Source organism: Pholcus phalangioides, unplaced genomic scaffold (assembly GCF_987345545.1).
Source record: "Pholcus phalangioides strain wild (caught in Gottingen) unplaced genomic scaffold, Ppha-v1.0 ptg000018l_1, whole genome shotgun sequence".
NCBI lineage: Eukaryota > Metazoa > Arthropoda > Arachnida > Araneae > Pholcidae > Pholcus > Pholcus phalangioides.
In genome coordinates, this window is record NW_028301611.1 from 5,002,024 (window position 1) to 5,014,648 (window position 12,625).

The 12,625-nt window shown below is 39.9% G+C and overlaps 1 protein-coding gene across 5 annotated transcripts in view; it reads left to right on the forward strand.

Annotated features, from left to right (window-relative positions):
• LOC149071604 (semaphorin-1A-like) overlaps window positions 1-12,625 on the forward strand; it is a 293,307-nt gene that overhangs the window by 126,014 nt on the left and 154,668 nt on the right. For 4 of the 5 annotated variants that reach the window (XM_089247953.1, XM_089247957.1, XM_089247955.1 and 1 more), the window contains exon 1: window positions 3,977-4,335. The exons of the other annotated variant lie outside the window; for it this stretch is intronic. The gene's annotated coding sequence lies outside the window, so the exon portion shown is untranslated. Of the gene's footprint in view, window positions 1-3,976; window positions 4,336-12,625 lie in introns of those variants that run through there. 5 annotated transcript variants of the gene reach the window in all.

The following is a 12,625-nucleotide window of genomic DNA, read 5'->3' on the forward strand; positions in this document are numbered from 1 at the left end:
TGGACTCTTATTGAGATATTTATCTCTTTATTAATATTTTTATTTTTATTTATTTCATCAATTATGAATTTCATCAACTTGGGATACCGATAATTCTAGATTTGAATTATATTCTGAGCTTCTTTCTTATTTTTTCTGAATTATTTTTCTCAGTATTTATGAAAGTAATGAGATTACCTACCTTATTCCGAACTAAAATTTGTGTGGAAAATTGGCATTTTCAGTTTCACTTTCTGAACTGGGGTTCTGAAAAATCCACTTTATTCCTAGAACCAATCAAGACAGCCCTGCACGTGCCATGCAGTGCAAAATATTTGACTGTGGGCAAAATATTTTTTTTTCGCCCATGCCCTCAAGCTTATACTGCCAGTGCAGCCCTTGGGATTATGAGACTGGTATGGTCACACCAGGCTCCACAAAGCGTGGAGCCCAGCACTCACCATAAATTATTTGAGGCTTTCACCAATTCTGAAATTATTTCTCACAATAATCTTAAATTTTCGCCAGTTCTGCAATTATTTCTTACGTTATTTCTGAATTTTCATCCATTCTGGAATTACCACTTACGATAACTTTAAATTTTCATCAATTCTGGAATTCAATTCTTCCGTTAATTCTAGATTTTCATCAATTCTGGAATTACCACTTCCGTTAATTCTAGATTTTCATCAATTCTGTAATTCATTTCTTCCGTTAATTCTAGATTTTCGTCAATTCTGGAATTACCACTTCCGTTAATTCTAGATTTTCATCAATTCTGTAATTCATTTCTTCCGTTAATTCTAGATTTTCGTCAATTCAGGAATTCATTTCCTCCGTTAATTTGAAATTTTCATCAATTCTGGAATTGCCACTTTTGTTAATTTTAAATTTTCATCAATTCTGGAACTATCACTTCCGTTAATTTGAAATTTTCATCAATTTTTTAATTCATTTCTTCCGTAAATTCTAGATTTTCATGAATTCTGGAATTCAATTCTTCCGTTAATTTCAAATTTTCATAAATTATGGATTTTTTTTTCTTTCGTCAATTCTGCATTTTTTTCTTCCGTTATTTCTAAATTTTCATCAACTCTGGAATTATCATTTCCGTTAATTCCGAATTTATAATTTATCAATTTTGGATTTTGAATAATTTTTTTTCATTAATTCTGAATTTTTATCGGTGCTGGAATTACACCTTTAAATTAGTTTGAATTCACATGAAGTCTGAAATTTTCATTAGTTTTGTGAATATTTGTTGTCGTCAGTTCAAAATTACCTTCAGTGCTGAATTTCCGTCAATTTTTGAATAAATTTACATTGAAACGAGATCTCCTACATTTTAACAAGTTAAAAATCTTCCTTATGTAGAAAAAAAAGTATTCAAAAATATTATTTTATCCATTGATTTATTTCAAAATTTTACTACACATATTCGACTGCGTTTGCTGTCCTATGCTCCAGTACAAAATTGTACATAAATCTAATACTTAATTTTTCACAAATTTTCAAAAAAACAAATGCAATAAAAGCAGCTTGCGCGCATGATAAAATTGCATGAAATAAATATAATTGAATAGAAAAATTATTCAAAATAAAGTAAACTGTTCAGTTCATAGAATGACGAAAATGATTGAGATCCTTTTTATTGACTCAATCGTATTCAAAATTAAATTTTAAAAATTTTGTAACGCAAGTATTTATGAATGGATATATCAAATATTTTTCGTCATTTTATGAAATGCACAGTTTCCATTATTTTGAATCAATTTCTATCCAATTTCGTTCATGTCATGTTGTTTTATCATGGATGTAAGCTTTTTCCAATGCATTTTTTTTTTATTTGTAGAAAATTAAACATCGAAGATACGTAAAATTTTGAACTGGCATAGAATAGCACACACAATCAAATATAAGTGATAGAAATTTTAAATAAAGCAATGGGTAAATAAAATTTTTAATAATATTTCTGCCCAGAAAACAATTTACCAAGTTAAAAAGGTAGGATATCCTTTAGTTGTGTGTGTGTGGCCAGACAACCCGGGCCAATAGGCAGCGGCGTATTTACGTAGGGGTGCTTATATAGCGGGCTATAGCCCAGGGCCGCAAATTTTGAGGAATGATTGGCCAAGAAAATTAATAGAATGGTAGAAGGGGGGCAAAGTTTTCATTAAAACTTCAAAAAAACCACCCCTGCCCAGACAGCTAGAGGCTAGGTCAGTGAGTGACCAAAAAAAAGTGGCCCAGAGAGTTTGCAAGCACGTGAGTGACCAAAATCGTGACCTAGAAAGAGTGAAATCATGTCAATGACAAAAACAGTGACCGAGAATGCGTGCAAGTATGTGAATGACCAAAAGAATGATCTACAGAACGAGGTACCAGGTCAGTGGTTGATCTAGAGCAGCGGTTCTCAACCGGTGCTCCGCGGCGACTCAAAGAAAATAAAATAAATAAATGACTTTGACAGATACATGAAAAAAAAAGAGGTCTACGGGGTTCCGCCATAAAAATTATACACATAAAGTATAATTTATGCCCTCGAGTCAAACAGGGCTCCGATATAAAAATTATGTACTGAAAAGGGCTTCGCGAGTCAAAAAAGGTTGAGAACCGCTGATCTAGAGCATTTGAAAGCATGTCGATGACCAAAAGAATGTGAAAGAAGCAAATCACCAAGAGAGTGATCTAAGCGCGTGCAAGCTCGTGCATGACCAGAAGAGCGACCCAGCAAGGAACCGCGTCAGTGAGCAACCAAGGGATCGGTCTAAAGCATGTGACATCATGTGAGCAGTGCCGTCTTAACGCATGGGTCCACCCGGGCACGGCCCGGGGCCCTCAAGAGCAGAGGGGCCTCACAAAAATCAGATCTGGTTGAAATTTTCAAGGATTTACCAGGTAGGGCCTCCGATAAACCACTTGGCCCGGGGGCCCATGATACTCGGCCCTGCATGTGAGTGACCAAAACAGTGCACAAGCATATGAATGACAAAATGAGATACTTATAAACGGTGTGAGCATTGGAGTGACCAAAAGTGTGACTTAGAAACACGCGTGTACTTGCGGGAGTGGAGGGAGGACAAGCGTGTTATAGCGCAGGATGACGAATTCGAGGAGAAAGTAGTCAAGAAAATTATACTAGAATGGGAGAAGGGCGGCAAAAAACCACAAATGCGCCTCCGCCCATAGGCAGATTCAAAGGCTGGGGGGGGAGGCAGGATGATGATGATGTTGCCATAGGCGGTGATAGACTTGGAAGTCTGGGGGGGGGCACGATGATGATGATGTCAATTCGTATACACATATATACATTAGATCAGTCGACTCCACCTTTGACGCTGGGGGCGTTGCCCCCCATCTCCGCCCATGGATAGTGCATATCCATTAGACCAGTCGGTTCAGCCATGTCCCCTCCCCTTACCTCAGCCCATGACCAGGTCTCGCGTCTGGTAAGGGCGACCCTGCATCATAGGCGGAGATAGACTTTGAAGTCTGGGGGGGGGGGGGGCACGATGATGATGTCAATTCTTATATACATTAAATCAGTCGACTCCACCTTGGACGCTGGGGGGGGCATTGCCCCCCCCCCCACGCCCTCCCGTATCTCCGCTCATGCCCTGCATGCATACTGCATTACAATTAACGTAAACCGATTGTGAGAAAATTTAAACATTAACCAAAATTAGTACCAAAATTTTCCGATAGGATGTTCACAAAAAAATTTGAAAAAAAAAATCGAGTACTTATTAATGAGATGAAGATGTTGATTGGAATTGGCTAATTAATTAATTACGAGTTCCAAAAATGCGACGCAATCACCATCTACGAAGAAGTACCAGTATCTTATCCTCCATTCACTCGCTTTTCCTTTCGAAAAATCGATCGATATGAAATCCATTTCCGACGCCGAGCACGAGATGGCGCTAGTGATCGCACCTCATGAACTTCGTATCGACCAATGATGTTTATGCATTTGAACCCCCGAAAGCCTCTTCTTTCTTATTCACAGTGTTGTAATAGAAGGCTTTTGCTGACTGTTGTGCAGAGGTGCTTGCACCCTACGCTGTTATTTTGTAAGATACAATAATACCTCGTATTTCGTGGATAAATAATTTACAACAATGCATTCATTATCGACTTGATTGTTGGTGTGTGTGTGTTGTGAACAACAATTCCAACAGATAGTGCTCACACGATGCGGATTATATCGACGTTGTAATAATAATAATAATTGTTGTTTGGTGGTGATGGCCTTGGTTGTTTCGCGACGTTGTGTTGATGTTCTCGTGCTGTGATTATCAGCCATTGTTGCCAGCTTATTATTGAAAAACACAGATTTGTAACGTCAACAATACGGTGAGTAATAATAGTTTTTTTTTTTAAATTCGTAACAATACCGTAACGGCAGTTTTCTACCCGCCCCATTGTTGATGATTTCCGATCGCCGTTTATTGATCGATTGTTAATTATTTTTGTGTTTTGACAGGCGGGTAATTGTTATTTTTAAACAGCTGGTTATGTATTTATTATTTTGGGGGTATTTTTGGGAGTTATGAAGTGGGGCAAATGCCCTTCTTTAATAATTATTTTTTTTCACAGCTGGGTAATTATAAACAATGGTAATTATCGGTCTTGAATTGCTGACCCTGATGAGTCGGAAACAGAACCGGATGTGTCCGGAAGTGCCTTGTCGAGCGAGTAGCCATTAAGGCTGAGATTATACTGCCCCAAATGTCTGTGAGGACATGTGGCCGAGAAATGCTCCGGAAATTGATCAAATGTATATTTTTGCTCTTTCTTTTTCCCAGATAACAATGTTTTGGAATGATTGTTGTTATTTGTTTACGGAACTATCGTGTTGCCGGGGTTCTTACTCTGATTTAAGGCATTGTTGGAATTGATCATCTTGCGTGGTGTGTGTATTTGGTTGCACGGCTATTGCCGTTGATCCAGAGGGGGGGGGGGCGAACGCCCCTCCCAAGAGCCAAAAAATGAAGAAATATTATCCGTCTCTAAAATATGGGACGAAACTAAATTGTCTGCATCCACTACATTCGTAGATGAAAATGTATTCATTCACAGCTTATGATGTCAACCTCCACTTAGTTCGACGCTGAATATGTCTGGCTTAGCTGGAGACATGCCTCGGCTTTATTCGCAGCTGATGGTGTCTGCCTGCCACCGTTTCATTCGCAGCTGAATATGTCCGCCTCCCTTTCGTTCGGAGTTGGAGATATCGCCTCGTCTTTACTTGCTGCGCTGACGGTGTCAGCCTCGGCTCCATTCGTTGCTGAAAATATCTGCCTAGGCTTTAATTCGCAGCTGGAGATGTCTGCCTTGGCTCATGCGTGGATCTGGAGGGGGGGACGATGTGGTGATCGCCCATAGGCGGAGATAGACTTGGAAGTCTGGGGGGGGGGGGTGATTGCACGATGATGTCAATTCATATATACATTAGATCAGTCGACTCCACCTTTGACGCTGCCCCCCCCCCCGTATATCCGCCCATGTGATCGCCCTATCAAAGACCCAAGATGAGGGAAAAGCGTATCTGACCCGTAAAATACGGGACGATTCAACTAACCTGATAAACAATAAATTGTCCCTCTCAACACATCACCCTAGATCTGCGGACTGTGGAGAAGCCAACGTTTCAGGTTCTCGTGCCTGATGAGCCGAGAAAAGCCCAAAACTTTAAATTTTAATGTCCGTTTCTCGAAGTGTGCGTCGCGCAGAGCTGAGGATATTGATGTACGCCAACATACTGCAATGATTGATTAATAGGTTTCTGATTCAACCCCGACTGTTTACACAACAATCATGAAAGCGAGTGTAGCTAGGTGAGTGTACGAGGGGGCGTAACGCAGGATCGAGCTTTGGGGCGGGGTTACACAAATTTTCTTCCCTAGAAATTTTGAGTTACCACCTTTCAAACAAAGCATTTAAATTTACAAATCGGTTGAAATAGCATTGTTGAGAGGGGGCACGCCCCCCCCCCGACCTCTGCTTACGCCTGTGAGCGTGACTGAGTGTGGTGTGAATGATGCCCGAGTAGGACAAGGGAGAAAAATGAATTTTATTTATGTATATTGTCAGCAGGGATAGCTGCTGAGACCAGGGCCGTAACTGGGGGGGGGGAAGCAGAGGGGGTCAATTTGCGGCAAAATTTAGGGGGCGGCAGTTTTAGGTGCGAACAAAGAACACCGTTATAGAATTGCTGGGTAAAGTTGCCCAAAAGTTTTATTTTTCAAAGAAAAATAGGTTCAAAATAGCATTTGTTTGACCCTTTTCAGGACATAGCATAGCACCTCCCAAAACTTTGGCGTTGTCCTGACTCTAGTTCAGTTACCACATATAGAAAAATTTTAGGCGACCTGGAGCCTGGGATTCGTCCTGCCCTGGCCGGCTGGAAATAAGGCCATTACCATTAGTAAACGATGGCTAAGTAAAGCCACTGAGATAAGCGATTGATAGGGTAAACTTGTGGTTGAATGAAAATCTGGCTTATAAAAGAGAGCTGCAAGTGAATATTGGCTGGGTGGACTAACTAGAGTAGCCCCGAGGGCGGAAACTTTCAGAAATATTAGTCTGTGTTGCACAGGGGCGGGTCAAGAGCTCGCTATTGGGAAGGGTTATTTTATAAATCGCTCAAAAAAAAAATTTAGGCCTAGTATGGATTGTCCCGTTTTTTTTTCTTCGTTATCCCGTCTTTTTTGCAAAATGTAACGGTTTTGCCCGTTTTTTAGTCGAATTTGTTGTTGCAATTATTATTTTATATAGAATATTATATTATATAGAAGTTCTGAAAATTTTATGAATTATTGCATTTCGCAATCCGCCCCTGGTGGTGTAGCTGTATATCCAACAACAATGGCCATCAAGTGTCACGGACCATTTGTTAAAACCGAAACTAATCATTCATTCCAATGATGTTTTACTTTTACGCATTTCCTTCAAAAATGTCTTTCGAACAATAGCTTTGGAAATACTCAGGAAAATGATGATTCGATTCAAATTCTTATGGTGTGTGTGTTCTTTGTAAGGATTTCTTGTGTTGATTTCAACAATGTTCATCTAAATTGGATTTCATAGCTTTTTTTTTTTTACAAGTGACTGATTTCAATTGGTATTTTATTATTTGTATTGATTTCAACAACACTTTCCAGTCTGGATAGCTCTCAACAATTCTTTTCGAAAAATATTGATTTAAAAAAGTGTTGAAGATTATGGATTGTTTTTAACAATACTTCACTCCACAAGCGCCGGGTCCTTTGCTCCCAGGGTACTTGAGCCCTCCTACATACGCTGCCTGCACCTGTGTACTCTCTTTCGTCCCGTATTTACGGGACGACTGGTTTCAGCTATGCCTTTTCAGAAATTTTAACTTCGCTCAACTGTCCACATTTCTTTCAGAAAAATTGCTTTCAACAATGCTCTTCAAATATGATTAATTTCCAACAATGATTTTTTTTAAATGCTTTATCTTTCAACAGTGCTTTCTTGTCTGTCTCAACAATGTTTCCTGACTATACAGATCAATCAAGTGATCCTCGGCTTATTCCCAGATAAATTATAGCGGCATATTCCCAGCCCGCGACACGATTTCCGAACTTATGAAGTGGCCCGTGCCCTCCCTTATCCCAGACTAGAGATGTAAAATTCTCGAGAATAATCTTTTGGAAAATATTCTCATCAAGGAGAATATTCTCTGGTAGGACTGCTATTATAAATAACTTGAGAATATTCTTATAAGTTCTTGATAAGAATATTCTATAGTAGTTTCTAACAGTAGTCGTTTGAGAGAATATTCTCAAGAATAATTTCTCTGTCCCCGTCTCTTCCCGTCAAGGAGATGGGAATATTGAAGTTTGTAGACCACAATATTAAAGTTTTGAAGCAAGAAAATTTAATCAACACAGCTGAATTGCACAACTTGCAAAGAAATGTGAGTGATACACGCACAGAATTTTTTTTTAAGTGCATGTTCACTGAAGAAAACAACAGCTCTGTATCGTAGAATGAAGGTGATTATATAAGAATAGCTTCCTTTATCAGTCAATTTTGGTTTAATTTTGTTGTGAACTTATTCCTGAAAATGTATCTAATTTTAAAATAATTTTCTAAGGTTTCAATCTAAAGCTTTTTGCTAAAGTATTCATAACCAAACTTTTAAAACCTCTCATCATGACCTGGAGAATATTCTGAGAATATAACTAAAAGTTGTCATTGGGGGGTGATTTTATACCAAAAATTGTTTTATTGTAAATGTTTCAGGCAATGAAAACTGATTTATATTTCACAATATCAACAAAATTAGTAAAAACAATTTAAATTATTTAAAAGGAAAATGAGAATATTCTCGATTATTCTCCAATTTGTACGTCCAGGAGAATTAGGCCTATTTTCAGAATATTCTTGTTCTCCGAGAATATTCTCACCTCACATCTCTCCCAAACAAATGTTTTTCTGTATCGGGATTGTTTTAAACATGCTTATCTATGGATTCGGACTCAGTAAATGATTCTTTACCGGAATCACGTGATCAGTTTTCCATATCGATTCCTATTTTATTTTTTACGTTTTGTTCTAAGAGAAGACAATAGTATCTCATATGCGTAATATAAAAAAAAAGACACATAGGATATATCTCTAAGGTCTGGGCCAAGTTTTTCATCCGTGTCTGTTTTATTTGTCTGACCCGATTTCGCAGTTTGCTTGGCGTCTGTGGAGCTACTACGGTATAACAGAGAGAGTTTGTGTGGCCCCCGCGGCCACTATTTTTAGCAGGTTCAATTTATCTCTTGCTAACATTTATACATTGTACGAGCGAGATCTGCTGACAGGCCATTTTTCCTCGACAGCCTTTTCTTTTTTTTCTACTTTTTCCTGTCTTCTATATATGTTTTTTCTTCTTACTTTAATCCTCAGAACATCATTTCGTGACTCGGTCTCATGCACTTACGCAAGTCCGCCATTATCCATTCATTACTGGACATGTCGAATGGTATGTTAAAAAAATACAGCTACGTTTTGTTTTTTAAATGGATTCAGTATATCGAATGAAGCATTGAGTATTCGATATTCTGCGCCAACTGCTCATCCTAAGAGCGCTTGCTCATCCTAACTAAGGGCTTAGTCTCTGAAGCAATGCTAGAGACCAAGTAGTAAGCAAAGCTATAAGGATTGCCCAAACTATTCTTCTAACAGCATGGATTTGACAAATCGTAAAAAAAATTGGGGTAGGCTGTGTTATAGACACGGCCGCTAGTTTTAACGTACGTTCTTTGTGCCTTGAACTGAGTGGTGAGTCAACACCTTCTGTAGCAGAAAGCCTTTGACGTTACTGAAGTCGTCCCTTTCACCTGTAGCCCATTGGATATAGCAGTCCTACGTATGCGAAATCTTTACCTTTTTTTTTTTGCAGTATATATTCAATAGATGATTTCAGTGACGTCACGAGCTTCGCGCGGAGACTTTCTGCTGCAGAAGGTGTTGGATGAGTACTGACTTAATGGAATGAATATCATCGGATTTGTCTTTGGAATATCTAACAGTCGTCTATTGCTGAAAACTCGAGGTATAGCGTAAAACACTTTTGTTACGAAAGCGGGGCCGCGAGTCTGGTGCTCACACCGGAAGAGGTATTAAAAACCAGAGTAGCATTATTGGGTTTGTCTGAAAAATTCTCATCCGACGACACCATTGGCTTCTTTTTGCGTTTCGAACTTTTTGACATATAGCGTAAAACAATTTAAGCGAGCTGCGAGCCTGGTGCCCAGACCGGAAGAGGTATTGAAACCAGACTGGTGGCATTGGAATTGTGATCTGGTATTGGAATTAACGAGATCTACCCGCATACATCAAAGACAAAATGTGGGCCGATCTCCCCGTTAAAAAGTCTCCCCACAGAGAGCAACAGGCCCACAACGGCAGCAGTTGTTCAGTCATTACCCTTTACTCATAGTTAGAAAACCTAATGGTAGATGGCGGCACTCCACATGAAAAAAACATTACACACAGAAACAAACTTCACGTCAGGTTCACGGCACGTACATGCACATTCCAACGTGCACCAATTCGTTAGAAGTTCCACAGAGGATCGGTTCGTCTCAACTGCTGATTGAAACCACTGCGGGAGGCGATTCGTGTACGTCGATGAAAAATAGTCATCGGGATTGGTTCTTATCTTCTCGATACCCTTTAATGGAACCGTTGCGAGAGGCCATTCATGGACATGATGGAAAACCCTTCATCGGGATCGATTCCTATCTTCTCGATCCCTCATTGTAACCATTGGAGAAGGTAATTCATCCTCCGATTCGTGTACGTGGATAAAAACTAGTCATCGGGAATAGCTATCTTCTCATTTTCATGATACCTCATCGATTCCATGTCGAGTGCTGATTCATTCCACCTATTCGTGTAAGTGGATGAAAACTAGTCATCAGAATTTGTTCATATCTTCTCGATCCCCTTCAATGGAACCATTGCGGGAGGAGTTTCGTGTGCGTGATTGAAACTAGTCATCGGGATCGCTTCTTATCTTCTCGATCCCCTTCAATGGAACCATTGCGAGGAACGATTCCTTCATAGATTCGTGCATATGGATGAAAACTATTCACCGGGATCGGTTATCTTTTCGATCCCCTTCAATGAAACCATTGCGAGGACCGCGATTCATTCATAGATTCGTGCATATGGATGATAACTATTCACCGGGATCGGTTCTTATTTTCTCGATCCCCTTCAGTGAAACCATTTGCGGGAGGAGATTCATGTGTGTGAATGAAACTAGTCATCGGGATCGCTTCTTATCTTCTCGATTCCCTTCAATGAAACCATTGCGAAGGGAGCGATTCATTCACAGATTCGTGCACATGGATGGAAACCAGTCATCAGGATCGGTACCGGATGATTTATTACAAAGTTGTTTCCATAGTTTAATTGATTAATTAATCCCATCCTACCAAATAAAAGGTCCATTTAATCGACTGACGCCTCTGGGACGCCTTTTTTTTTTTTCTTTTTTAATTATTTTATTTTGTAATTTTGTTTCCGCCATTGTACGAGATGGAAGCCCTTTGTTGTAATGTCAGCCATTGTATAAAATGATTCTTTTTTTTTTTCCCCTTTCATTTTCCTGTCTGCTGCTCCTCTTTCATCCCGGAATGATTGATGATAGTCCACGTATATATAGTTCTTGCTCTCGCTCAGCCTGTTATGACCTTGATTTAGTTCTCTCGTGTGCGGAAAATACTGGTAATGAAAAACACAAAATGAAAGCCATAACACAGCCACCAACGAGATTAGGACATGGCTTTTCTCTGGTTTTTTTTTTTTAATGAAAGTTCAGCCACTACTTTGGATACGCCCTGGCCTCAGGGGGGCCTTCTTGTGACGGCTTTGGATATTACGAGATCTTAACTATGCGTGGGTGAAATTGAGGCCTCAAGACATGCTTCAAACTTAACTGTGTATATCCTTTTACTCCATACACTTGATATATTTCTTTGAGGGTGAGAAATTAAATGCCGATATATCCCTGGGAACGGGCGAAAACGGCGAGTTCGTTTTTAAATACTGTTTCGCGTGTTTCTGACGCCATTTTTTTTGTTCATTTGAACTATTTTCAATGTTTCGTGTTGAACGCATTTTTCCTGTCGAAAACCACTGGGTTTTGTTTCTTGATATGTGCGGTTTTATTTTCGTTACCGACGGTGGTTTTAATGTTGAGCCATTAAAAAACTGTAGCCGCGCCCTGGTTCTTTTTTTTTTTTTAATAGTATTTTTGTCGGGCGGTTTTTGTTAAAAGCGAAAGGTTGTCTGTCCTTGTTTCTCCCCGAAACATGGGCTGTGCTCTGAAATTAATGTTAATGTGTTCATTTCTCTTTATTACCTCCCGAAATGTCATGTAACACAATGGAGAGTAACACCCTCGCTTGACACTTCTCTGAAACGAGTGTCAATCTGTTTTGGGTTGAGTTCTTGTACTCATTTGGGCTTCATAATGCGAGAATTACTTTGAGAGGATTTTATTGAGGCCAGTCGCTCTGAAATATAGTATACTGCTGCATACTACGAAGAACACATAGCCCTATAAGCGGATACATAGTTCTCGAACTGGGAGGGGACGCAAATAAATCACAGTGTGTACATAGTGAACTGAGGGGCGGTGAATGCCCATCCCGCCCCCCACTTTCTGTGCCCAGTTGTAAGAATTTTTACTGAACGAGTTGGGCGATCGTCCCGTCGCCCATTGTCTGTATCCGCGTATGCATAGGGCCCACCTTAGCACACGGCAGTGGGTCTAAAAGTGCGCTTCGCCAACGTTTGTCAGAGGAATCATGAGCCACCGATACTGATGTGGGCAAGTCTGTTCTCGGTGCTTTGAAGTGTTCTTTTGACATTTCTGGAAAACTGCGTGTAAACGTTGACTTGGCCAAGAGAGCCGCCGATGGGAACCACTGGCATTGAGAGAGCTCGTGATGGTGAAATATGGAACAATGATTTTAGCGAATAAGCGTGTGAATTGGTAAGTAGGCACTTTTGGTGAGGGAATAGGGGCCGGAGAATCTCACTTTGCCCGTGGACTATGGTGTTTTCGAGACGGCCCTGGACGTCGGTTGGGGCATGCTTGCCAGGCGTC